General features: G+C 38.7%; 1 long non-coding RNA gene across 2 annotated transcripts in view; it reads left to right on the top strand.

Moving 5' to 3' along the window:
* LOC122813373 overlaps nucleotides 1-27,554 on the top strand; it is a 179,792-nt gene that overhangs the window by 134,724 nt on the left and 17,514 nt on the right. For both annotated transcript variants that reach the window (XR_006366677.1, XR_006366678.1), the window contains exon 2: nucleotides 192-445. This is a non-coding gene — a long non-coding RNA (uncharacterized LOC122813373). The remainder of the gene's footprint in view (nucleotides 1-191; nucleotides 446-27,554) is intronic.

Genomic DNA, 27,554 nt, shown 5'->3' on the forward strand with positions numbered 1-27,554 from the left:
CTGAGCCAGCAAAAAGTGACTGACTCTAGATGGAAGGAACCAAATAGGCTGTACAGGTAGTGATGCTGTCAAACTCAAAAGACAAGCATTTCTAGCTTTGGGTGACCAGTGTTGTCTGTTTTATTGCTTGAACAGCAACTTTTATGGAAGAGATTTTTATTTTATGTCCTTTTCACATTCTTATCTTACAGCCCTTTCTCTGATGCTGAGGCATAGTGAAATGCTTGTCTGAACCGAGAAAATGGCGGTAATTGAAAAGGTTATTGTGGACTTCTGGAAACCGTAGTGCCAGAGAGCAGTGGCAACATTGCCTCCAAGGAAACTGCTGCTGAGGTGCTTGCAACATGCTGTGATGGAAGACTTCCAGGAATGTGTAGGTTTTATTGTGGCAAAAACTGAGAGCCTGCACTGAAAATTTTAAGTGCAAATTCTTAACAAGAGTTCAGTAAGTATGACTGAAATAATCCTCATTTTAACTTGTTGAAACCTTCTTTCATAAGGTAATAGTAGTGAATTTTTTGCATGCACCTTGGAAAGTTTTTATTTATTTATTTATTTTAGAAAAATACAATGTCTCCTTGTGGTACTGTAATAAAAATAAACCAGTAAGTATACGACTTGAGCTGTTTGATGTGGTAGAATGGTTCAGTTGCCTTCTGCTGAGAGACAAAGCACTAACATGAGCAATATAACAAAAATAACAGAAAATGTAATGTTAAAACTAGTTTACTCATACTGACAATATGTGCAGTAACACAAAACATTTAAAAGCTGGCACGTGAAGATAGAAAAGATGACCATAAAATCTTGCAGTCATGTATCTACCCATGATTAATATGCTCTTTCATACAATGCACCTCAAACTGTCTTAGCAAGTAGCCAGTAATTACATTTAGTAATTACATAAGTAGTGAATTGCAAACCCTATAGCAGTAGCATTGCTGGCTGTTTGATCCAGATATAAGCTGGTTTCAGGTACAGTACAGCTTTGTCATAAAATTATTTTAATATGTTATCATGTGATACTGGTATCAGGGCGGCCACGGTGGTGCAGTGGTTAGCATTGCCGCCTCGCAGCAAGAGGTTCTCCGGTTCGATCCTCGGATGGGGTACCTTCTGTGTGGAGTCTGCATGTCCTCCCTGTGGTCGCATTTCCTCCAGGTGCTCCGGTTTCCTCCCGTACCCCAAAGACATGCTGCAGGTGGATTGGACACTCTAAATTGGCCCTAGGTGTGTGTGTGTGTGTGTGTGTGTGTGTGTGTGTGTGTGTGTGTGTGTGTGTGCCTTCTGTGGAAGGTTGGGCATCGGGCTGGCAACTCGACACCGTAAAACTCCACTGCCAATCATGAGCGGACAAGGTGATCCGCTGTGGCGACCCCTAACCGGGAAAAGCCGAAAGAAGAAGAACATCATGTGATACTGGTATCGCAGTAAAATATTTATAACCAGCATTACAGAAAAGTTAACTTATTTTAATAAGATTCAGGAGTTATACCACTTCACAGCTGTCTCACTGATTACTTTGAAAAATATAGTTGATTATGAAAGGGAACTGAAATATTGCCAGGTAAACACAGGATAATGAAGTACATTTTAACGCACACAGTTGTACTTCATTACTTTGTTTAAGTAGTAAAGTGCAATTAAAAAAAATAATCTCTCGTTATTCTGACTTGTTTAACACTGAAAACACTCGACATATGTTTTCAGATCATATCAGACTTTTACTTGGAATGTAAAGTACTGCATTACTGGGGAATCGTAAAAAGTTCAAATCATGGCTGTTATTTTAGTAGTAGTCTACATAGTTTATCACAACATAATCTCTACCTAATATTAGTTAAAAAATAAAAAACAGTACTAAAAACAATCAAGTTAGGATAAAGCTTGAAGTGCAAGAGCTCTCTGACATGAATTCACCAGATGGTAGTGCAAACCTTTCTGATTTCTTTAAATTAGTACAAATGGATGTCCTCCTTTTATTTACATCATTTGCCTTAATACATTTTCTGTCGTGTACTATTGGTGTTAACTTACTGAAACATTATGCAAAGTAACTTGCTTTGGTCTGGTAGTGGATTATTTTAGGTATTTACTGAAAACCATATCCTATGTGTTGCTTAAAGATACCATTTAAGAACTAAGGTCTTCATATAACAGTATGTAGCTGGTGTTATAACCTGAGTAAGACAGTTTTGTCTCAAAATATTGCATCTTGCTTCATGTTCAGATGCAATTCAAGTAACATTTAATTATAATATGCACTACTGTTACCAAGAACTTTGTTTTTAATGCTGATTAAGAATGAATGTTTAGTCCACTGAAGTGGAAAAAGTAGGACTGGTCAGCATTATTGTATTAATGTAAATGAATCCTGCCTAACTTAAACATCTAAAAAACATACAGAAATTACTTTATAATACATAGCTTTTGACAAAATATAATGAACTATTACGGTTGGGGTTATAAGACTGTTACCACTGCCATCAGATATGATTGTGTGAATGCACCCCTGTGATCAGTCTGTCACCTGGATGCCACAAACTGATGTCAAGGTAGCTGGCACCGATGGTATCCCATTGCTGCCAGCCAAAGATGAAATAAGAGCAGGAAAACTGCATTCAAGACTATTTTCATAACTAATCCACATAGTACAGTCTGACTCCAAGAATATAAAGGGAATATGCTTTTGTTTTCCAAGATGGTGGCTGCACAGTGATTCATGATGTAAATTGCATGTTGTGCAGTAAAGCATTCTCGATATATGTGATAATGATGCTAAAGTAAACAAATAATTTTATTAAAACTAAAAGAAAAATGCAGGAATTAGTGTAAAAGTAGAAGAATGGACAAAAGCTTATTTAAGTTAATAGGTTATAATTGTGGGCTGTTTGTGAGGAATGGGGTGAAAAGTGCACTTTAATATATATGTAGAGTTGAAATGTTCCATTTTTCTTTTTCATAGGTGAATGGAATAATACCTTTAGCTTACTCTAACAATATATTAAATACAAACAAGTGCTTGTACGTAACTTCATAATAAGCTCCACAAACAGTCCGTAGTGAAATCAAGAAACAACAATTTATTAACCAAGTTTAGCACTTTCATCCCTTCTTCTATGCTCTGAGACATCATCAGAACTTATGAAAAGGAAGTGAGGTCACCATTAAATACATTCCCTTATTAATAAATCAATCAGCACTATCAGTTACTTAAGACAATACATACACAACATAATTATGAATAAAAACAATTTAAATACATGCTTCAAATGAAATAAAAAAACCCAAAAAATAAATGTTATGACGATTAAAAAATTGTAAACTTTGTTTATAAAACCAACAATATAAATATGTGCTTCATGTTTAGTTATGTTTTTTTAATAGCTTTAAAGCTTTACTTTTCACTACTGGTAATAATGAAAAATGTTCATTTAAACCAGGAACATTCGTAGCATTTAGTCTAATGATCCAAGACAATTCCCTTAAATCAACGTTGAGCTCCCACCACCCTCCTCTCAGGCTTTTTGGAACCACCTCCAAGATTCCAAACTTAAAATGGTGAAAATCCTGACGTGAGTGTATGCTTATAAAGGACATTATTAATGTCACCCCTTGAAATAGCATATAAATGCTTGTAAATCCTAGATTTTAAAGCTCTTTCTGTTTTTCCTTCATAATAATACCTACATGTCTGACAGACAGCAAATATATACTATACCTCTGGTATTGCAGTTGCCTTTCTGTAATTTTACTGGTCGAATCCTGCCTTCTACTTGTACAACATAATTTTCTAAAATGTACGGGCACTGTTTGCATGTGCCACATCTGAATGTACCTCTCATTAGCATGGGTCGTTGTGGGATGTGCTCAACATAGAATTTAATATTTTTGCCTGTTTTATATACAAATTGGGGACCTTGACCCACCACATTAAATATTTCAGAATTACCCTTTAAAATGTTCCAATTTTTCCTGATAATAGATTTCATAATCTTTTCACCTTCACCAAAAGGAATCACCATACTCAGACTAAATCTAGAGCCGTATGTTAAGGGAACAAAATTTGAAGTGGCTATGCCACTACAAAAAAGAGAATTGTATTTAGTACCCCGAAAATAAATTACACTTTTGGTTGTTTCTAACAATAGTGAATCGGGATATCCTCTATTTTTGAACATAAGTGAAATATTATCCACGTCTTTCAAAAATAATTCCTCAGTGGAACACATTCTTGCAGCCCTAATAAGTTGCCCTTTGAAAATATTTTTCTTGTGGTGAAATGGATGGCAACTCTGGAGATCTAAAAAAGCATTGGAAAAAGTGGGTTTTCTAAAAATAGTTGATGTGAAAATACCCTTTGCTTTGTCCTTAGCATTAATTTTTTTGGATGTATTTATTTCAATCTAATGAATGTTCTGAAGTGAATTTAAAAAAATGTGGAGATTTGATTAATGTAATTAACAAATTCTTTGACTCTATTCATGACATTTCCACATAATAAAAATGTCATCCAAATAATGGAAGTAACTAAACCAATCTTCCTTGAAAGGGCTAGAGAAAATGTTTCTTCTCCCAGGCGAAAAGAACCATATTTGCGTATATAGGGGCATATGTTGTTGCTCCCATCGCAACACCTTGTACTTGTTTATAATGTTCACCTTCAAACAAAAAAATAGTTACTAGACAGAATATATTCTATGGAGGTCATGATGAAATTAATCATAGTGTTGTTTAAAGGGGTCAGAGCTCTGATTGCCTCATAAAATAATTCCAGACCTTCATGGTGTGGAATTGACGTAAACAAATTGACCACATCAACTGTACTCATGATCCCTTTATCGGAATACCATTCATTTTTAAATTTGGACAAGAAATCCCATGAATCAGGAAGTAAATAGTCAACATCCTTGATGTAGTTTTTCAATATTCTATTGATTAAAGTGCTTAATGAGTAAGTGATACTATATCTTGCAGAAATAATAATTCTGAAGGGAGGTTGTACAATAGACTTGTGTACCTTCGGAATACCGAAGGCCACTGGTGTAGTTGGATGTTGTGATTTAAAAAAAAATCAAATCTTCAGATATAGCTCTCTGAAACAAAGAATCTTCTAAGGACAGTTGTATCTTTTTATGAACTATTAAGGTTTTGTTACGTTAGCTTACTCTAACAATGTATTAAATATATTCCTTTAGCAAGTAAATGTTCACTTGTCAGTTGAGAAGTACATTCTGTTAAGTTTCCATGGATACCAAGCACTTTAACTCATTCACTCTGGAGCAGCTCATAAAATGCTACCTGCTTGCTTCCACCATAGGAACAACAGTGCAGCCTGAGCTTATTTTCAGATAATCCATTTGTAATACCATACAGAAAACAAATGTTCATAACTCTTTAACCATAAAAGCTAGACTAAAAATGTAAATGCGAAAGTTGTTTAGCAGACACTGACCTTTCCAACAGGGTAAATGTTGATAGTGTTTATGCAAGTCATTATTAAATATTTGCTAAGAAATACTGAAATTGTGCATATTTTTTTACCTTTTTGGTACAACAAATCGCAATGTCTTGGTGAATGTACCATGTAAACCCATACAATTTGTAATTAATTTGTTTGCATGAATGTTAGCTTTAAAATGATATCTTAACCATTACTGTTTGATGCTCCATTACAGAGATCTTCACAAAAATATGATTAATAATATATTTCTTATAACTGATAAAGCACAATATCTCAACACCTGTAACAGACAGAGACCACATAGTGTACAAGTTGTGCGGCTGAATGTCAGCTTCAAAAATGATGCCTCATTTGAGTTGTTACCATGCACCCTTGCAAAGATATGGACATAATAATGAGAAATATTGCAAGTGTATAATTTTCATAATCCTGCAAGACTAAACAAACTGATGTCAGTGCATGTGTGCAGCATACAGACACAGTTCTTTTACCATGTTGTAATGAGGAATAATGTCTTCAAAATGAGGTATGATTTGGCACATTGACGTGCTCCCTTGCAAAGTTATTTACTACAATATGAAAAAAAATCATTATTTCCATAACCTCAGTCCTAAACAAACGTTGATATCTGCATATGTGTACAGCATGCAGACACAGTTTTTTTATCATGTGTAAGGACTAACACTGTCTTCAAAATGCGGTATAACTTGGCAAAGTTATGTACGGAAATATGATAAAAAATCATAATTTCCATAACTGAAGTCCTAAACAAAATATATCTGTACAGTTGTCCTGCATACAGTTATTTTTCCATCCCATAACTACTAATACTGCCTTCAAAATGAGGTATTGCTTACCCTGATGACATGTTCCCTGATAGTTATTTAGCAAAATATGAAAAAATATCATAATTCCCATAATCATGGTTCCGAACAAACTGTGATATCTGGACATGTGTACGGCATACCAATACAGTTCTTTTTATATCTTGCAAGTACTAATACTGTCTTCAAAATGAGCTACTACTTAGCATGCTGACATGTTCCCAGACAAAGTTATTCAAATATGAAACAATATAATTCTCATAACCGAAGTCCTAAACATAATGTGATATCTGTACATTTGTCCAGCATACAGACACATTTCTTTTTCCATCCTGTAACTAATAATATTGCCTTCAAAATTAGGTATTACTTAACCTGATGACATGTTCCCTGACAGTTATTTAGCACAATAGGAAAAGAAATCATAACTCTCATAACCATAATTCTAGTAGTGTGGCTCAATGTCGGCTTCAAAATGATACATCAGTTGTGTCGGCACCATGCTCCCTTGCAAAGATGTGGGCATAATAATGAGAAATATTGCAAATGAATAATTTTCATAATCCTACATTACTAAAAACCGAGATATGTACATGTGTACAGCATACATACAGTTATTTTACCATTTTGTAACTATTAATTCTCTCTCCAAAATGAGGTATTACTTGGAGCATTGTTATGCTCCCTTGCAAAGTTATTTCCCAAAATATGAAAAAAATAATTTCAATAACCTAAGTCCTAATCAACTTTGATATCTGTACATGTTTACAGCATGCGCAATTCTTTTATCATGTTGTAAGGACTAACACGGTCTTCAAACTGAGGTTATCACTTGGCACAATTACATGCTCCCTGGCAAAGTTATTTACCAAAGTATTCCATAACCTAAGCCCTAAACAAACTGTAATATGTGTACAGCATACAGACAGTTCTTTTACCATGTTGTACATACTGATACTGTCTTCAAAATGAGGTATTACGTAGCATGCTGACAATTTCCCTAGCAAAGTTATTTACCACAATATGAAAAAATGTCATAGTTCTCATAACATAAATCCTAACGACCTCCTTCAATGTCCGCAGTCTGCCTTACCTCTGCCTTTTCTCTTTACATGTGTCAATGCAGCAGTGGACATCAGGGATCAAGGACAGAAGCAATGTAATAATTCCTGCCCTGACCTACATACATTTACGGCACCAAAGTGGAGGGAGAGAGAAAGGGCACATCACACACAAAAAAAAAAAAAAAAAAAAAGACATGCCAAGACACTTTCTTTTGGCAGGTGGCCTTTCGGGGAAGGAGTGAAAGCATGAGAGTGGCACAGCTGAAACCATGCATATCAAGGAAAGCAGCCCAGTGATACAATGTTCAATTGCAGTAGTTTACAAAAATATGAAGCATATAACCACAATGGGGACTTAACTGTGTATCAAACAAATTGTAAAAATGATAGAACATGGTGGGAGATGGTGGCTTGAAAAGACTGCACATAGACAAAAACTCAAATCTGGCTTGTGCATTCATCAATGTGATAATGACGTCTACTGATGTGAATAACCGTGACAGCTGCTGAGAGTTTTACCTGAAATGTGGTAATGACTCAGTGTTGTACTGTAACTGCACTTATTGTTAATGTGATAAATACCTGCATGTCATTGCTGCATAGTTCTGCACGGTCAGACATGGGTGATAATTGCTGCACATAACCTGCTGAGTAGGCATTCATTATATTACCTGGTGCAGGTGTAACAGACTCATTACCATTTGTTAGGAGAAGACCAGAGTAATTCAATAAAATTAGTATAACATATATTACTGAGCAATTCCTCCTACCTAAATTCTACACAGTAGTGACAGAGCCTGGAATATTGCCCCAAATATATGGTAGCTCTATACTGGTACTAGTTTGCAAGTAAAACACCTGTTTGAGCAGTGCCAAAAAAATCGGCAATAAAATACATCTGACTAAGCCTCTTATCCCACCCAAACATATATTGACTACATGCTCAATATTGTTTTTTGACGTGAATGTTGTAGCATACTGTTGTCTGTAAATAAACAAATACAAAAAGTCAGAAATACTGCCGTACATACTGAGTTGAGCAATGCCAGAACTACTCTAAAAGCAGCAATAAAATGTATATAACATTTGTATCACTGAGCCTTTCCTGTGACCTAAACTGTACATATCTTGCTGGTTATATTAGATTACATTCTCTGTAAGCAATGAATCAAACTTATGAACCAGTAATGACAAAACTACCCATTTCAGTACATTTCAGCCATAAAAGGCCACTGTGACATCTGTCATTACAATTCACCAATATCACACAAGCACAATCTCTGCAGAAATAAGTCCTCTCATTGGAACATGGCTCATACCATTTGAGAAACCCATGTCCTCCCCCAGGATCAGCAGCTGCCTCCCACATTCATGTGCCAAGCACCCAAAACCACTACATAAACTTGGAATGAATAGGTTGTAGTCAGGTATTTATGATTCTATGCCACTGATACAGCTGCATGCAGTTACCTTTGACCTCTACTGTGCCAAATATCCAAGATACAGACATGGATATTATGGCTGGCATCATAAATCAGTTGCATTCATTTATCTACTTCTAAGGTGGTTATCCTATAAAATATAAATAAAAATAGTTGTCATTTTATGGTGGTATTTTTCATATTGTTTCTAGACATACACTCAGATGTTCCTGCATAGATCAGCCCATCAATGTAAATATGTTTTTACTAAATCTAAACAACTGAATATGAGAAAGGACTTATCTTCAAACAATGTGCAAATGTGTAAAGTGTTTAACAAGTTTCTGCAAGTTTTTGGACTCCATCTCTAGTTTTAAATTACTGTTTGGGGCATAACTGAATATACAATATAAAACTAAAATATAAATAAGAGCTTCAGAGCTAGTCCTCCCATTTTATCAGTAGCTGGCTTTTTTTTTTTTAGTTAATATTTACTGCTATGCTTTTTGACCTATACTGAGCATTTATCGAATTGTATATTCTATCTTTATTCTCTCAGGCTGAATCTGAAAAAAGTCTAAATTGGTCAGTGCTCTCTACTCAGTTCAATAAAATATATAAATAAAACTATGCAATAATTGTCTATTATCATTGATGGTTTTAGGTATGCTATGATGGTTCTAAAGAACTTAAAAAGATTAACATATAATGCACACACATCAAATTGTGTGTGTGTGTGTGTGTGTGTGTATATATATATATATATATATATATATATATATATATATATATATAATGTATCTTATATAATATATAGCTGTAGATAGATGAACAAAAATTAGATACAAGAGCTTCAAAGGGAAATAATTAATTAATGCATTGTCATTAAATCATCAAATCCATCTCCAAAACCTTTAGTTCAAAGGCTTTACATGCTTTGCAAATTCCAAGTGCTTACCAGCTGAAAGAGCCATTTGTTCAAAAGCAGATCTCTCTGTACAGAGAACAGTTCAGGTATGCTACCCTGCTGACCTCTGAGATATTACTGTCAATATGTGGTCAGGCTGTCTGAAGCCCAGCTAGTCAGTGGTATTGCAGTACACCTGTTACATCAATTCAGCCACTGTTTTCAGGATTTAAGAGCAGACATGCTAAAAATAAAGGTGAGTAGTGAGCTGTGCATCATATCCATGAAAAGAATGTCTGGCCTATTTTGCTTGATTTATGCAGCAATTTCAGTTATTCTTAGAGTAACTTGGCAGCTGAGAAGGACTACTACTGGCCCTTGTAGGCAGTACAAAGGAAAACAAAATCAGGTAATACTAGCACAAATGTCAGCAGTTTTAGGACTGAAAAGCATTTTAGATTGTGCACGTTTCTCACCCCCCCCCCCCAAAAAAAAGAACAGTTAACGCACAGAGCTGTCGCATAAAAAAAATCTGGGATTCAAACAAGTGGTTATGGTTATATTTTGCAGTGGTTGTAAAATTGAAAAATATCTGACAATACTGTCTAAAACTTTCTGAAAAAGTTTTTGTGCTCTGATCTGTGGCACTGAGCATTTACTCTTACTTATGAAATGCACTTCGTACAACTCTGTGTTGCAGTTTCAGAAAACTTTTACTATTGAGCAAGTATAAGTGTATTCACCACGTAGAAAATGCTTCTATGTTTTCCTAACCAATAATGCTCCACTGGGAAAAGTCAAACCAAACACGGTGCCTCTAAACAAAACTGCTAACAAATGGCAAGCAGATAAACCTTTGGAAGCTTAATTAGGGTGCTAATCACACTTTAGATTGTTATTAACATCCATCTGCCACACCTAACAAATCATTGCAATTAAATTTTATCTTACAGGAGGTCACTGAAAGACTAACCCCAGCAAGCAGCAATATCCAGACTTAACAACTATACGTGATGTAAACTTACAAATAAAATATACAAAAGTGAGAAAACAGGTGCTTGTCGGACTCGCATTTCTAAAGTGGTAAAATAAATTTTATCTTACTTTAATAGCCACAAACGAATCAAAATTTGTTCATCGCTTCCTCTGTTTTTATGAGCTCAGCACTGTCATGTCCAGGCACAACTTTCGTTCCGCCTCAAACATCCAGTCATCCATCCACCCACCCAACCAGAATACAGAATGCTAAAACTCAACCAATTCCAATCAAAGTGTGAGCATTAAGTTTCGTCTTGAGCAAGTATCTGATCAAGCCAATGTGTTCTTTAGAAACACTCCTCCATCTAGCATGCTGCATGACTGGGCAGCGGGCACATACCTGTCTTCACTCGCATTACAGATTTCTTGACACCAACACTTTTTTCAAAGTAATTTTACTTTTTGTAACTATGTTCTGGGGCTCAGTCCGACAAAGGTCCACGTGAACCAGAGCTCTACCTCATTTAACAAATACATAAAGAAAACATTTTTTCATATTTAAATTAGTGAAAGAAGTGGGAGGTACTTTGAGTAAACTCGAGAGCGGGACGCCTATCATATATAAACTGTTAAAAAATCTCTCAAATGAAAGAAATGGACTGAAAATAACTGACTTTTAGGTAGAAAACTATTCAGTGGTATTATAAAAAATAATGTTGCCAAAACACCAGAATTTTGATACTCTCCATTTTTAAGGAACAAATCTGAAGCAGTCTTATGCGCTGCAGTGTTGCCGAACATATGGGCTGCCACCACTTGCTTGAGCAAATACTTTGAAAGGAGATTTTCTCCTAAAAGTTTAATGTGACCAACATGGAAAAACACACTGAATCGTACCTATATTGGGTAAATAAGTTCAGTTACGATTTCAGCGTGTTTTACACTAAGCTGATCTACAAATCAACATTACACTTTCACGCACCTGTGGAAGCTACTCGTGGATAAAAGCATCCAATTTCTATCGTCTCATAGCGAGCTCGGATGTAAGCACAGACGCGCTATGAGATGGTAGTCTGGGTTAAAGGTGATAGCAATAAACTGAGAGGTCTAGACATGTTTTCTGAGAGAAATGTAACATTAAAAGACAAGTAGCTCAGTCAAAAAAGTTTGAAATTATTGGAACTGAATAAGAGCAGCATTTCTGGTAACTAAACGCTTTAATGCATCTACTAGAATAATGCGCAATTTAGTTTTATTTAAAGATAAGACAGTGTACTTTTTCTTAAGGCTAAAAGTAAATGTTTTCTGAAAGCATATAAGCTGTTTTTCACATATGAGAGGAGAATAAAGATAAGATAAGAACAGACTGTAATTAATGTAAGTAGGAGCACAGGCTATGATGTGCTTTAGCATATATAAGCTCAATATTAGGTTAATTGATGCCTGTGGATGCAGCTGTTTTGGGACAATTGTCCCTTTCAGATGGATTAAACTTCATTATTTGAAGATGTACATAGTATTGTGTTAATAGGTTTTGGGGTATTCATTAAAACAAAAAATCTTGGCATGGATTCAAATGGAGATGAGAAACAATTGTATAAAGGACCAACCTGTCAAACATTAGTGTGGATGTAAAACAGAAGCTAGAAATAGACATTTAAAAAAGCTGTCATGGGTGGGAATAATAACTTACATAATGGCTACACTAAAGATATTTTTCGGAATGTGAGTGGTCTGTCAGATACAGTGGAAAAAAGTAAGGATATTAAACAAGACATGCAAGTACAAATAGCAGTGCTACATGAGGCACATTTGGAAAAAAGTTGTTAAAAGGATTTCACCTTGAATATTAGCAACTACTGGCGAGAGAGAAAGATGACACTGGCATGTATTTATATTCAGCCTAAAACTGCTATTATGGTGCTTAAGAAGATTTGGGAAGAATCCGCTTTCAGCAGGGAATATTGCTTACAGATGGGGATTGAAGCTTAATTTGTAGCATTGAAACAGTGAGGATGTAAGCAGAGGACCTTGAAGGGAAGAATTTAACAAAAAGGGGGTAGAATTCAGAGGAAGTGTATGGAAGACACAAATTCTGTAGTAGGAGCTCTAAGCGAATTTACATATTCTTCCCCAAGGTACAGTAACTGGGTTGGACTAGACAAAAATTATATTTCCCCTGAACATTTGCATTTAATTGAAAGCTTTGATACACATCTAATAACTTAACTCAGATCATGTGCCAGTAGCTAAAATAAAAATGCAGGGATTAATGAAGTAAAAATGAGACACTGGCACTTTTCCGATCTACTTGTTTAAAAAGATAGGAATTTAAGGAATGGTTAGTTTGAAATTATTCTAGAATTATTAGGAAAGAGAAATTTCTTCAGAAGCTGATGAGTGGGATAAAATGAATTTGAGTTTAAAAATAGGTAGAGATAAAAGAGAAGGTTAAGAAGTAACAAGAATTTAGAAGGACTGACCAAGGTTTACATATTGTAGAAAAAGGGCAATCTCCCCAAACCAGAAGAGATGCAAATGCGAAGTGCTAATGAAAAAAAAAAGGGGGGGGTATCAAGATATGTATGAGTTTAGAAAGATGGCTGTTAAACTGTTCTTTTTTTTTTTTTTTTTTTTTTTGATAATTCCAGAGCACAAATTTAGCACAACAACTTGGGCAACAAAGTAGAAAGAGTTGTTGCCAATGTAAGGGAGTTTGTACAAAAAAAGAGGTCCTGTAGAGATATTTTGGAAGTTTTTAGAAAATTTTATAAAGCAGAGAACTGGGGAAATCCAGAAATATTTCCATCTGTGCTTTTCTTGAAGACTTGTGTATACAAAGGTTAGAGATGGATGAGGCTTAACAGTTAAGATAGGAGGAGATTAAAACGGTGATGTATACTCAATCTGTAGGAAAGTCTCCAGGAATAATCGATGGTATTCCTTTGGAAATTTCAAAGCTATGAGGGAAAAAATTGATAAAAATCTGGAAGGTTTTGTTTCCCAGTATTTTAAAAGTAGGGAAAGCACATCCTGGAAGGAATATGTAGTGGCTGTAATACCTAGAGATGGTAAAGATCCTTAGTCTTCTAAACTCATGCATATTCCCGAGCTAATCCCTTATGTTCTGTTTAGCATTCTGCAGTTGCTCCTCCTCTTGTTGTGTGAGATATTCCTGGTTTTATATTACTTTAACATTTGTCAGTCCTCCTAAATAATTCTTTACTTGTTAACTATATCTCCTTTTCTTTTATTTCTACCCTATTTTTAAACTCCATTTAAATTTTATCCCACTTCCTAGCTGTATTTTCAGAAGAAATGTCAATCTTCTTTGATAGCTCCTGAATACTTTCCACTACCCATTCCTTAAATTCTTCACTTTTCAAAAGCTGGGAAAGCACCAGTGTCTCGTTTTTATTTGATTATCTTGTGTTTTTATTTTAGCTATTGTTGGTGCATGATCTGAAAGTTATTGGGTACATATCAAGACCTTCAATTAAATGCACACATTCCTGTGAAATGTAAATTCTGTCTAGCCTAGCCAAGTTTTTGTATCTTGGGGAATAATATGTAAATTCACTCTGAGCTCCTAGTACTGAATTTCATCTTCCATGCCAACTATTTTCATATATTTTTTAAACCTACCCCACTATGTTTTTTTTTTTCTTTCTGGGCCCCATATTGTTGCAAATCAAATTCCAGTCCCCACCTGTAAGTAATATTGCTTGCTGAAAGCTGATTAATTTCTCCCAGAGTTTTCTTAAAGCTCCTTTATTGCAGTTTTTGGTGGAATATAAATACATGCCAGTTTATTCCTCCTCCCTTACCAGTAGCTCCTTTAGTACTACAAATCTGCTATTAATATCTTATTTTTATCCTCTTCTATAATTATTTGAGCTCCTCTTGCAATTAGTATAAGTATTCCTCTTTCTTTGCCCCAGGTAGTCTGCTGAATAACCATCCTGAAAACATTTCTTTATCATATTCACATGTTCATTTCTTTTTAAGTGTGTGTCCTGTAGCATAGCTATTTACATTTTTCAGTATAGTCCACTATTCTTTCTTTTTTGCATTTGTGTGAAACCATTGACTTTTAGAGACATTACACTTAAAGTAACTCGAAAAACTTTATAGTATGCAAAGAAAACCATGCACTACTAAAATAGTACCTTTTAAGAGAAAAAATGTTTTACTTAAGTTAATTTTCTGCCTCCTATTCCCTCCTCCTGAGTATTTTTCCAAAGATTAATGACATGAAGTAGGGCATAAGCTTTTTTGGACTTGAGTCCCCCTACAAGTTTAACAGTCCAATTTTTTCCAGATTTTCTTCTTCAGTCATATTTTACAACCATAATTATTGCTTTGTAATCACACATTTATCAATTTCCAAGTTACTGATTTTATTCTGCAAACATTAATGACATGAAGTAGGGTGGGTCCCTGTCAGAAGCTTGAGTTTTCAGAAACTCGAAATTCATATTGTTGAGACAATGATAGTTTCCAAAAACTCAAAACTTTTGAATGGAGATCACAGTACAGTGCAGATCAGGGAATTTACCCTTTTCCCCACTGTAGTATGATCTTGGAGTTGGTATATATAATGTGCAGGGGGTGTAGGGGCCTCAGTGGGGCTTGCCCCCTTGCAAAAACATAGAAAAAAATAAATATTTTTTTGTTTGTATTTTTGGAAACTTGACTATATGAATTTCAAGTTTTTGAAAACATAAGCTTCTGATATGGACCTAGTAGGGTATATGCTTTAGAACTGCGGTGGTGGTGCTGTGGTAGCGTTGTCGCCTCACAGTTAGATGTTGCCCGTTTGACTCTCAGAGCGTCTTCTGTGTAGCGACATGCGTGAATGGGCGTTCCTTCATTGAAGGTTGTGCATTAGGCCCGGCAAGCCAGTACATAAAAATCTACTGCCAATCATTAGCGGACCGGAGTTCCGCTGTGGCGACCCCTAACCGGGAAAAGCCGAAAGACAAACGAACAAACAGGGTATATGCTTTAGAGTCCCCTACAAGTTTAACAAAGTCCAAGAAAGTTTAATATTTCCAGATTTATTGGATCTGCTCCTGCTCATGTCCCTCTCCCAAATCCTGCCTTTGCTTCATTTCCAGTGTTCTCTCGATTCTTCTAGTCGACTCTTGTTTTTTCCCTTTTCTCAAGCATTTTCCATTGAAACACTGGGAAAGGTTTCACTGGTACAGTCTCTTTGTGGTCTTTATTACCAGAAGAACAAAAAGCATAATCATCATCTGTTTCATAGCTTACTTTTTGTTGGACAGACTTTTGTATTTCTTCCTTAGCATGTACTTCATAAAAAAATGATTTTGTCCCTCCAGGGAAAATTATTTTGGAGATAGCTAGGTACAGCAGTTGGAATCTCATGCCTATTTCTCTACATCCCTTGAATAATGGAATAAACGTGCTTTTCTTCTGTCTACGCTACAATGAGTACACTTTGCCTCCCACTTAGTGCTTTGTCCTTCTGCCACAGTTTTGTCAGAATCAACTTGTCCTGCTGGTAAGATTTCATATTTGTTATTTAAGGTCTAGGTTGCTTTCTCATAGCCAGATTTGGAGCACACACACAATGTGCCCTTTCAATTAATTCATGTTGTGGAATACCATTCCAGTTGCTTATTTGTGGTTTCATAATATTAATACAGTCTGTTCCTTCCAGCTTCTCTGGTACAATAGAAAAGCTCAGGTTTTCCCTATGTGCTCTGTTCTCTAAATCTTTTATTTTTTGAAACATCTTTTCTTGTCCAGTCTCGTATTCAACCAGCCTTTTTTCATTTTGACCTCTGAGTTTTGCAGTTTTACCACCTTATCTGAATATCTGTTTAAATCTTTTTTTCATTTTTTTCAGCCTTTTATTGTTTGAGTTGATATACTCCCATCAGCGTTTTGTTTATTTTATTCGGGTCTGTGTATAGTTGCCTTAAACTTTCCTGTAGGTTACCAGAAGTCATGTCTGGAGCTTGCATTGCTTTTTGCTGAACAGCTGCAGTACTTTTACCAGTCAGTGTTTTTAGTCACCTTTTGTAGCTGATTTTCTTTCAAGTACTTTGTAATTCTTTTTTTCCTGGCATCCAGACAGTGCACTTACTAGTTAGTTACTGAACTTTACCCAGAAATGTAGGTCCACTGGCTTTTTCGAAGTTTCTGTTTTCACACTGAGAAAGCTAGAATTAAGCTGTTACTGAATGTGCAGCCATCTTGGAAGTCCAAGTGGTGCCTATGTTGGGTGTTTGTGAGGTTGCTTAAGGTACTTCTTTTTAAGGATGCATTTAGGGGGCCTTTGTGCTTAAAGTGGGCTTGTGTGCCTTGTATATTGAGTTGGCACATCCTCCCTGTGTTTGCATGGATTTTCTGTAGGTCCTCCCATTTTCCTTCCGCACTCCAAAGGCACGAAGTATGTCGATTGGACACACTAAATTGGCCATAGAAGGGAGTGTGTGTGCATGTGAGTAGTTTGGAAGAGCAAACAAGGCAAGGTTAGCCACCTGACAGTGTAAACCATGGATTTAGATGATTGTCAGTGGTGAAGTGACACCCCAACCCCATGGTGAAATTGGGGGGGATGGATGGACTTTATAGAGCTTCAGCATTTGTAGGTCTGTGTTAGATTTTGTGTGGTATTGAAAAACCTGCTCGTTATTTGTTGTGTCTTCGTGTGAGAGATTTGCCTGTAACAACAGTATGTAGCTACATCTTTCACACAATGTTTAAGTAGTAGATGGTTGTTAGTAAATATGAGACTGTTGCTAAATTGTCCCGAGATGCCCATTTCAACCAAGCCAGCTGCAGAGATGGTTGGAAAGTATACATCATGGGCTCCAGGTGCTTACTAATGTTGGCAGAAAAAGCACCTATGAGTTTTGAAGTTTATTACTGGAGGTGCTGCCTGTCTAAAATGAACAGTCTGTCTATATACACACACACACACACACACACACACACACACACACACACACTAGGGTGCCACTTGTCACAGTCTAGGGCCTGTTTGTACAGCTGCTGACTAAGTGCAATCTGTGGAGTAGGTTATACAGAGAGAGTTAAGATTCTAAGTGCCTTCCTGAATGGAACTCTCATAGGTTCATAGGAGATTACTAGACTAATGGATTGAGCCCTTACATGCCTTACCAATATAACATAATTTTACCCAATAAATGGCCCTTAGAGGCAAGAGGATTACATGAGTTTCTTCTTATGCCTTGAGTGTGTTAGCTTGCCTCTGTCCATAAGTGGCATAGGCACTATCCCAGGTGTTAAGTTGCGATTCTTTATCCATTGATCTGCATTGCTTTTGAAGAATGCTACTGAAGGGCTCTGCTTAACGTGACTAGAAAGCCTGTTCTAAACAAGGGGCAGTCTCTGAGGCACATAACTATCTCTCCAGCATGTTTTCTTTGAATCGCTAACTAAGTTTGGATCTCTAGATTGGGTGACTCTTGCGCTGTTTGACTTGCGGATGTGTAGCAGCTCCATCAGGGCTGGATCTTTGTGAGTGCCTTGTAGATTGGGCATAGGTCATCCTTTAATAGTTTGTAGGATACAGAGTAAGGAATAGGGCTCGTAATCTGTCCGTATAGGACATGTTTATACCCTGTATTTGTTTTGTGATGAACCTCTGAGGTTGCTCCAGTTGTACATGCCTAGGGGTGCATTTTATTCCAATTATTGGTGCAATGAGGGCAGAGTACAGAGGGAGTATAATTTCCTTATATCTGGATGCCATACCATTACTTAAAAGTTGTGCCACATAGAAGGGCTTTCTCACCACTGTGGACACATGGCAGTCAAAATTCAGACTGTTGTCCTATCTCTGTACTTAGACCTGTCACCACTGAGTCTACTGTTATACTGTTAGAGGTATGTTTTTGATGTCATTTCGCAGAGTATTTGACTTCCTAAAGTGTATGATGATGATTTTGATTTGCATTAAGTTTTAGGACATGGTTCTGGCACCAATCATTTGGCTGATCAAGACCTTCCTGAAGATCATCTATATCATTGGGGATTCAGTGATTGTCAGTGGCTGCAGGCTGGAGGTAAACTGTCATCCAGAGGCCTTCCACATTAGCCTTGACATCAGAGAAGGATATTCTGAAGAGGAGTGGTCCCAGCGCTGAGCCCTGTGGCACACCAGTATTAACTGGCCTCTTGCTGGATCTGGATTTGCCTACTTTAACCATGTGCTCTGTCCGTGAGCCAGTTGGCTGTTCCATCTGGTGAAGCAGAGATTCATGCCCAGTTTTGTGAGTTTATTTACAATACACTGTTATACACAGAAACTCCTTGTGTTCTGACTGAAGAGTGATCTCAAACAATCTGGGAATATATCGCTAATAAGTAAAATTCTTGTCACTTTAACTTTTCAGAGTTCTGCATTGTCTTAATTTTTGCCTGACTGAATTATTTTATATATTTGCTGGCATTGTTTTTTTGTTTCTGATCTTGTATTACCTCAGCAAGATCCTGTCTGGGTGTCCTGCAGAGTTCTACAGCAGCAGAGAGAGAAAAGAAAGACTTTGAGTGGATTAAGTACATCTATTTTTCTTTTTATTGCTTATTTTTGCTAGCCACACTATTCCAAGTGTTTTTTTATTAACTTTGCAACTTATTTGAACTGGGTTTTTTTTTAATTCTGATACTGTTTGCACTTTAACTGAATGTTTTTAAGTGTTTTTCAACCATTTAAATGTTGAGGGCTACACACTCAAGTGCAATAGCCATTTTTCTGCAAGGGCTACACACTCAAGTGCACTAGCCAGTTTTCTGCTTTAAAAATTTGTATTACTGTATCTGTTTTAATTTTTGGGAAAAAAAAACCTCTCTCTACTAGTTTCCCACCTTTCTATAACCAGTAGAGTCCGGTTTTCAGATTTTGCTGAATTCTGGGATGTTTTGTAGTTTGTGTTGTCCAGACCTTACTAAGATAGAGGGAAGTTTCTCTGCCCATCCATGAGAGTGGTGAGCTTTGAGCAGCCTGTCTGCCGCTGGAGGAGTGGTTTCAGCTCAGAATCTGCAGTTTTATTGTCCATTTTGGGCTATTTCTATCCCTTTCTGTTTAAAAACCTGTGTTTGTGTAGTTTTGAGCATCGCGCAGTGTTGTTTAACTAGAGGTAAAGTATTCCCGGTGCCAGAAAGTCTGCTCTTCAAATTTTCCCTTAGAACTAGCCATTTTTCTAGTTTTAGCACTCAAAACTATTTCCTTGTGCTCAGCACTTGTTCAAAACTCATTGGAAGCACTAAATAATCTACAAATTACTGCAGCACTCAACTTTCCTCACTTGATGAGGAAAACAGTTTTTAGTACTTTAAATTAATAAGCACCTGTCCAGGCATGTCTAAGGGTCAGCTCCCGGTGTTTTCCCCTGTCTACCTGATGAATCTGGGCATCTTGGGGCACCCAACACTGCAACCTGTGAGAGATGCACTTGTTTATCCAAACTGGAAGCCAAGCTCTCTCCAGCCAAGACTGGATTAGACAGTCAAGAGGAGAAGGTAAACACCTGCACCACACCACACTCCACACATAGTCCATCAAAACCTACACCATCTAAACCCACACATAGTAACACAAAACACGCACCTACATTCACAAAGGCTCTCAATAAAAATCTGCCCAAACAACAGAGACCTCCAAAGCTGAAACACAAGCGACCACCACCCCTCCAACACTACCCAAATGACACATAGCCCACAAAATCAGTGTGCCATGCAACCTCAGCCCATAAGGCAAAACGTACCCAGCACACTAGTCATAGGTGACTCAGTAAAGCACACTGATGTCCCACTCACCAGGCTAAACAAGGAGAAAGTTACTGTCAGCTGCATGTCGAGTGCCCGGATCCGCCACATAATGCACTCACTCAGGTCACTCCACAAAGAGTACAAATATGACTCTGTCGTTGTCCATGTTGGTGTGAATGACCTGAGATGTACCTCCCTGGATCACATGAAAAGAGACGTGGAGGAGCTCTTGGATCATGTAGCCCAGGCAGGTATGAGCCTAGCCCTGAGTAGCATCCTGCCATCACCCGGAATGATACCACAGTACAAGGACAAAATGATTGACTTCAACAATTTACTAAGCTTCTGGTGTCATTCTAAGTGGATCCAGTATCTGTCTTCCTCGGATGACATGATCAACAGACCATGATGCTTTGCCAGAGATGGCCTACACCTGTTGCCCCTGGGATTCTGGATACTGGTTAAGGCTCTTGCCACCCTTATAGTGCCTTTTTTAGGCAAGCTTCAAACGACAAACTCCCCACCGTAGCAGGTACAAACAAGCAAAATCTGAGGGTAATGCTACTCAGTGCTAGAAGTCTAAACCTCAAAATGCACTCACTCGAGGCACTCCTTAAGACGGAGAACATCGACATATGTGCAGTGACAGAGACCTGGTTCAATGCTCCAGAGAGCACCCCTACATTACCAGGCTATAATTCATACCACACCTTTTGGCCACCTAACCTGGACCGAAACACTGAAGGAGGAGGAGGAGTGTCCATATTCATTAAGGATATCCGCACCTCCAGTATAGCTGGTTTACATAATGCATCCAACATTATCAAAGTACAACTAACACTGGGCAAGACTGCAGTCCAGGTTGTAACTTGTTACAGATCCCCTGCCATGCCCCAGGATGCCCAGTCAACGTTTCTTGATATACTGGATAATATTAAGGTACAGCCCAATGCCGTAATAATGGGTGATTTCAACTACCCTACCATCAGCTGGGAAAACTACTCGTGTACTAACGCATTTGCTCAACGTTTTCTTTAATTCATAAATTCCAACGCCCTGGATCAGTTTGTCCATATCCCCACGAGGGGCAGCAATATCCTGGACCTGGTATCACCAATATGGGTAACCGATGTTCCACGCCAAAGGTCAACTTCTCGCTGGTCAGATCCGACCACAGCTAATCATCTTAGACATCCATATCCCACCCCCAACCCCCCATTAAGGAAACTACCGTAAAAAAATTCTCCAAAGCCAACTTCATGCTTCTTAAGACAGAAATGGCAAACTTCATTACACCCATACAGATGGAAAATAGAGGTACGACTGCTAAATCCTATACAAATGCACTATATAAGCACATACACGAGTGCATGGATCTTGCCATCTCCAACAGAACCAAGACGCTATCCTCCAAAAAAAAAAAAAAAAAGGAAACCTATCTGGTGGGCCCCTGCTATAAATAAACTCTACAACAGAAGGAAGAAGCTGTTGCAGAAAAAAGTAAAATCCCCTGATTGCAAGAACTCCCTGGTCAGCCTCGGTAAGAAGCTGAGATCCCTCATAAATTTCTCCAAAGCGAGTTATGAAAATAAAATCACCACTGATTCTAAAGACAGCCACAAAGCATTCTGCAGCTATGTCAAGAATCTCAATGGCAACACTCAGATCTGCTCTGAGCTACAGCACAATGGCAGTAGATATACAGAACCAACTGATATTGCAAACATCCTGGCAGATGGGTTCAGTGCAAACTTTACCCCCCCCCAAAGGGCCCATCTCTATACCGGAAGAATGCAAAGCCCGTGTAATCAAGGACGCACAAGTAAAGACCGCACTCTCCAAAGCCAAGAACATAGCATCCATGGGACCAGACAACATCCCAGGCTGTGTTCTGCACGAACTACAGAACATACTGGCACCCCATCCAAGTACCACGTTCAGTCATAGCCTCACTTCAGGCTTTGTGCCTACTGAATGGTGCATAGGGACGGTTATCCCACTCCACAAAGGAGGTGCCACCACAGACCCTGGGAACTACCACACCATTAGCCTGACAGGCCTGGTCTGCAAGGCCATGGAATGTATCATCTTGGAGCCTATAAACAAAGACACAGGTAACCTCCAAACTCTGGACTCCACTCAGTTTGGGTTTGTAAAAGGTGGATCATGTCTCCTAAACCTGATTGACTTCTTTGAAGCAGTCACCAGAGCTGTGGACGAGGGTAAGGTGGTACACACAGCCTATCTTGACCTCGCCAAGGCTTTTGACACCATCCCCCACTCAGGAATTATAGATAAACTCACTAGACTGGGCATAAATCCCTATGTCACAATATGGGTGGCCAACTGGCTCACTGACAGAACCCACGCAGTGAAAGTAGCTGACTCCAAATCCGACTTCAGACCAGTGACAAGTTCAGTACCACAGGGTTTAGTCCTGGGTCCTCTCCTGTTTGTCATCTGAAGTCCAGGCTAATACAGCAAGCCTTTGGCTGACTAAGGTCACAGACTACTGCAAACTAGGAACCATAATAGAATCGCCTAATGATGTGGACATTTTACAAAGGGCCTCACTGAGACCAGTGCTTGGTGTCAAAGTCATGGCCTCAAGCTCAGTGCCAAGAAGTGCATAGTCATCCCCTTTGGGCAAAGTACTGTACCCATGAACCATCACATAGGCGGTAGCCTACTAAACACCGGAAGTGTGATGAGACCTTGGGACACAGGTGGACAGTAGTATCTCCTTTGATAATCACATCGCCACAGTAGTCAAGAAATCCTTCTCCGTGGCACACCTCATCACAAAGGGGTTCTCCTCCAGAAAAAAGGAGGTCATTGTTCCTCTCTACTCATCCCTCATCAGACCCATGATAGAGTACAACGCCCCACAGGGTTTAGTCCTGGACTTCAGATGCCAAACAGGAGAGGACCCAGGACTAAACCCTGTGGTACTGAACTTGTCACTGGTCTGAAGTCGGATTTGGAGTCAGCTACTTTCACTGCGTGGGTTCTGTACAAGGGTTGGGAGGGTGGCCTAATGGTTAAGGTGTTTGCCTTACAAACACAAGGTGCAGGGTTTGAGTCTCACAAGGGATAATTGGCTAGGCTTAAAATGGCTCGCAAGGGCAGTTAGCTTAGTACTAACCTATTCATTTGCATCTCTATGCCACTAATATGGACAAAAAAATCCTATTAATTATTTGGCATGTACCTCACAAGACATCTACAACAACTAGAACGGCCACAGAAATACCTCACTAAGAGGATTACCGGCCTCTAACAGATGCCATACGCAGACCGTCTCAAACTCCAGCTCTACTCCATCGCATATTGCCTACTCAGAGGCGACTTCTGCCTAACATACAAAGCCATGTCATACCCAGATCTGCTGGACATGCTATACTTAAAGAAACTCCAAAAACTCTGAGCCACACGCTCCAGGGACCTAAACCTTGTCACCACAATAAACAGAACATGCTGGAGGGATAGATTCCTGTCCCAGAGACTTCCCCTGGTCTGGATCAGACTACCCATTCATGTCAAACAAAGCTCTTCATTAGCCCTCTTCAAGAAAAATCTTGACAACTGGATGATGGGAAATAGGAAATTTATCCCGAGGATCACTTCTGTGGCTCTGCTCGACAGGGGCGCAGGAAAATAATTTTCATGGGTGGCAAAAGCCAGGGAACTTTTTTGGCTAGGCTTATGTAGGCCTGAAGGCCGATAGCCTAGTACCTACCTATGAACCTATACCCGAGTGGGGAATTGTGTCAAATGCCCTGGCCAGGTTGAAGTGGGTGGCATTTACTTTTTACCCTGTCCCATGGCCTTCGTGACTTTATCAAAGAAATCCACCAGGTGCCATAGACATGACCTGCCCTTGGCAAAGCTTATTGGGTTGGGTCCAGTATTTGGAGGTTCCTGTGTCATCATTTATGTGGTCCATGACTATTCCTTCCATGGCCTTGCTTATAAGACTAGTCAAACTTATTGGTCTGTAATTTCCTGGATCAGTAGATGGTCTCCTGGTCTCCCTTTATGCAGAGGGATGACCGTTTCTGTCCTCCACTCTATCTGGACAAAGGCAGTCCAGAGATTGTAGTAACAAAGATCCTAATGAGCCTGATAAGTCCTGATTTAAGCTGTTTAAGTGAAACCTGGTATATTGTCAGGCCCCAATGAAGACAATTTTTTAACTTTAGAGAGCGCAGTAACAACCTGTCCATTGGTGATAATTGACTGTGGAGTGGTGAAGGGTATTTCTTGGGGGAGAACTAGGGTTGATGGGGAGGTAAAATTTGAGCTGGATTTGTTGGACAGCAGATTTGCTATATCTTCTGGCTGAGTATTGGTGATGCCATCTGCATCTAGTTATGCACATTGCTGGGTGTTGCCCTTAAGAATGTGGACATAACTAAAAAATGCCATATGGTTACCCTGAGCTTTAGAGGCCATTCTTACCTCAGTCTGCTTTCAGAGACTTGACTAGTTGGCTTATTAGCATGTTTAGACTAGTGAGGGGCTTTGTTCTGTTGTGCACATTCCTCCTTAGTTATCGACAGGATTTTCTTTCTTTTGTTGGACAACCTGTTAATACCAGGGGTCCACCAGAGTAGCTTGTTTTTGTGGTTTGACCTGGGTTTATTTTGGTCTTGTACTGAAATTTCTGTGCAGTTGTACAGGGCTTTTGTGTATGCCCCTGCATAGGTCTCTTCTCTGGATTTGAGAGTGCTTGAAAACTGGCTATGCAGTCCCTTACTAGGGGGTAATTTACGTTTAAGAACTTCTCTTAATTTTTTGGGGTTAATTGGTGGGACTAGTTTTACCTTTATTTCTAGGAATACCACTTTGTGATCTAATTTAATGATGAGATCATCACACGGGAGGTGGGGGGGGTGCAGCGCTCTCATATTTGTGTTTACCAGATCTAAGATATTGGTTCTCCTAGTGGGAATGCAGACTAGTTGCTCTAGTGTTAATGTTTAACTTCATCTCTTGCAAACTGTATTTGGCTGTTCAGGAATTAATTGGTTGTAGGTGTATATAAGGCAATTACTATATTGCCTCAGGATGCCCATGTCCACCAAGCTAGATGCAGAACTAGCAGGAAAGTCGACATCTATGGTTGCAGATCCTAATGTGCACTTGCAAGGGATAAGAGTGGAGGGTGTAATCTGCAGCTAATTTAACCAGTGATGCTGCCCAGTGCCCAAACCAGATGCTTTCTGAGCACTGATAGTCCAGGGTGCTGTAATAAGGTAAGGTAGACCTAAATAGTCCTAGCTAAATATGTAAATGCTGCAAAGCACCTACTGCCACTAGATGAATAATCTTGGTTCTCATAATTTAAAACCACAGTAAAAAAGTGTCTCCTTCCACTCAAGCAACAGTTTCCACTATCAACACTGTAATGGCCTTTACCCCCCCTGACAAGTTTTTTTATTTGATCACCACTCCATATCTCTTATCCAAGTCGTTCAGTTGCTTGTCTGTGGTTGGGTTCCCTGTCCTGACTGAGAAGAAACATAAAAAAATTATTCCACAATCTACTCCATGATCCTGGAGGTAGTGTTTGCTAGCTGAAAGTTAGATTTGATTTTCTGCATCTTATTGCGAAGAAAAGATGCATTTATCCTTTGCCATTTGCTGGTGAGCCAGCCTTCACACTCCAATTCCTATTCCCTTACTCCAAGGTGATGAGGACTACTTTGATGTAAATGGTGGGATTCTTTTTCAAAAAAATAACTGATGAACCAGTCTGGTTAGTGCCTTCCTGAATGGAACTTTCCTTCAACTACAGCACTGATTTCCACATGCAACATTATAATGGCCCTCTGTCAATTTTCATTGTTCTTTCTTAACACTTTATCCTTTCATTGAGCTGCTATCAGGGTCCTTAAGTGATGTGGATGTCAAGTGATTAGAGTTTGCAAGGTCCTCTTTGTTTCCTTTTACTATCTCCCTTGTTGCTCAGCAATATCCTATGCCGGGGTTTAGGACAGCATTTTACTAGTCTTTTGTTGAGCAGTAGCAGTTTGAAGGCTTTGTTTCATGACAGAGGCCCCATTTGAAAGCCGTGCTATTATCTTGTAGATTCTTAATTTTTAAGTAAAGTTACACCAACTTCCAAAGTCTTATGACACCACTTGAACAAACATTTTTTGGGGGGTGAGGGTTGAAGCTTTTGTAGAGCAGAGCTTTATACAGAAGTTCTTAAGGTTCTGGTTTCTTGCTTAAAGTACTAAATCATCATCATCAGCCCTCTTTTTCCCATTTTTCTACATGGGTTCGGGGTATCATGTTAACTGTCGCTAACTCTCTCAGCTCTGTGCCATACTCCTGCCTTCTTCAACATTCATGCCTGACTGTCACACATCTTCTTTCATACAATCCATCCACCTCTTTGCTGGATATCCTCGCTTCCTCTTGCCTTCTTCCTGTCTGTCCCAAATCTTCCTCACCAGATTGTTTTCTGCTTTTCTGCACATGCCCAAATCAGCATAATCTGTTCTCTCTGATCTTTTCTGCAATTGGAGCTACTTTGGCTTCTGCTCTTATGTCCTCATTTCTTTGTCTGTCCCACAGTGTGCATCCTACCACCCTTCTCAGCCACTTAATTTCCAACCCCTCTAGCTTCTTCAACTTCTTTACCTTTACTGCCCAGATTTCATAGGTTCATAGGTAGGTACTAGGCTATCGGCCCAAGGGCCTACCTAAGCCTAGCCAACAAGGTTCCCTGTCTTACACCACCCAAGAAAGTTATTTTCCTGTGCCACTGTCAAGCAGAGACACAGAAGTGATCCCCGGGGTGTATTTCCTATTTCCCATCCACTCATCAAGATTTTTCTTGAAGAGTGCTAATGAAGAACTTTGCTTGACATAGATGGGTAGCCTGTTCCAGAGAATGGGAAGTCTCTGGGACAGGAATGTATCCCTCCAGCATGTCCTGTTTATTGTGATGACAAGGTTTAGGTCCCTAGAGCGTGTAGCTCGGAGGGATTGGGATTTCTTTAGGTGTAGCATGTCCAACAGCTCTGGGTTTGACATTGCTTTAGATGTTAGGCAGAGATCACCCCGGAGTAGGCGATATGCTACGGAGTAAAGCTGGAGTTTTTTGACACAATCAGT

The sequence above is a fragment of the Protopterus annectens genome, chromosome 10.part0, assembly GCF_019279795.1.
Source record: "Protopterus annectens isolate FY-2018-M chromosome 10.part0, PAN1.0, whole genome shotgun sequence".
Taxonomy (NCBI): Eukaryota; Metazoa; Chordata; order Ceratodontiformes; family Protopteridae; genus Protopterus; species Protopterus annectens.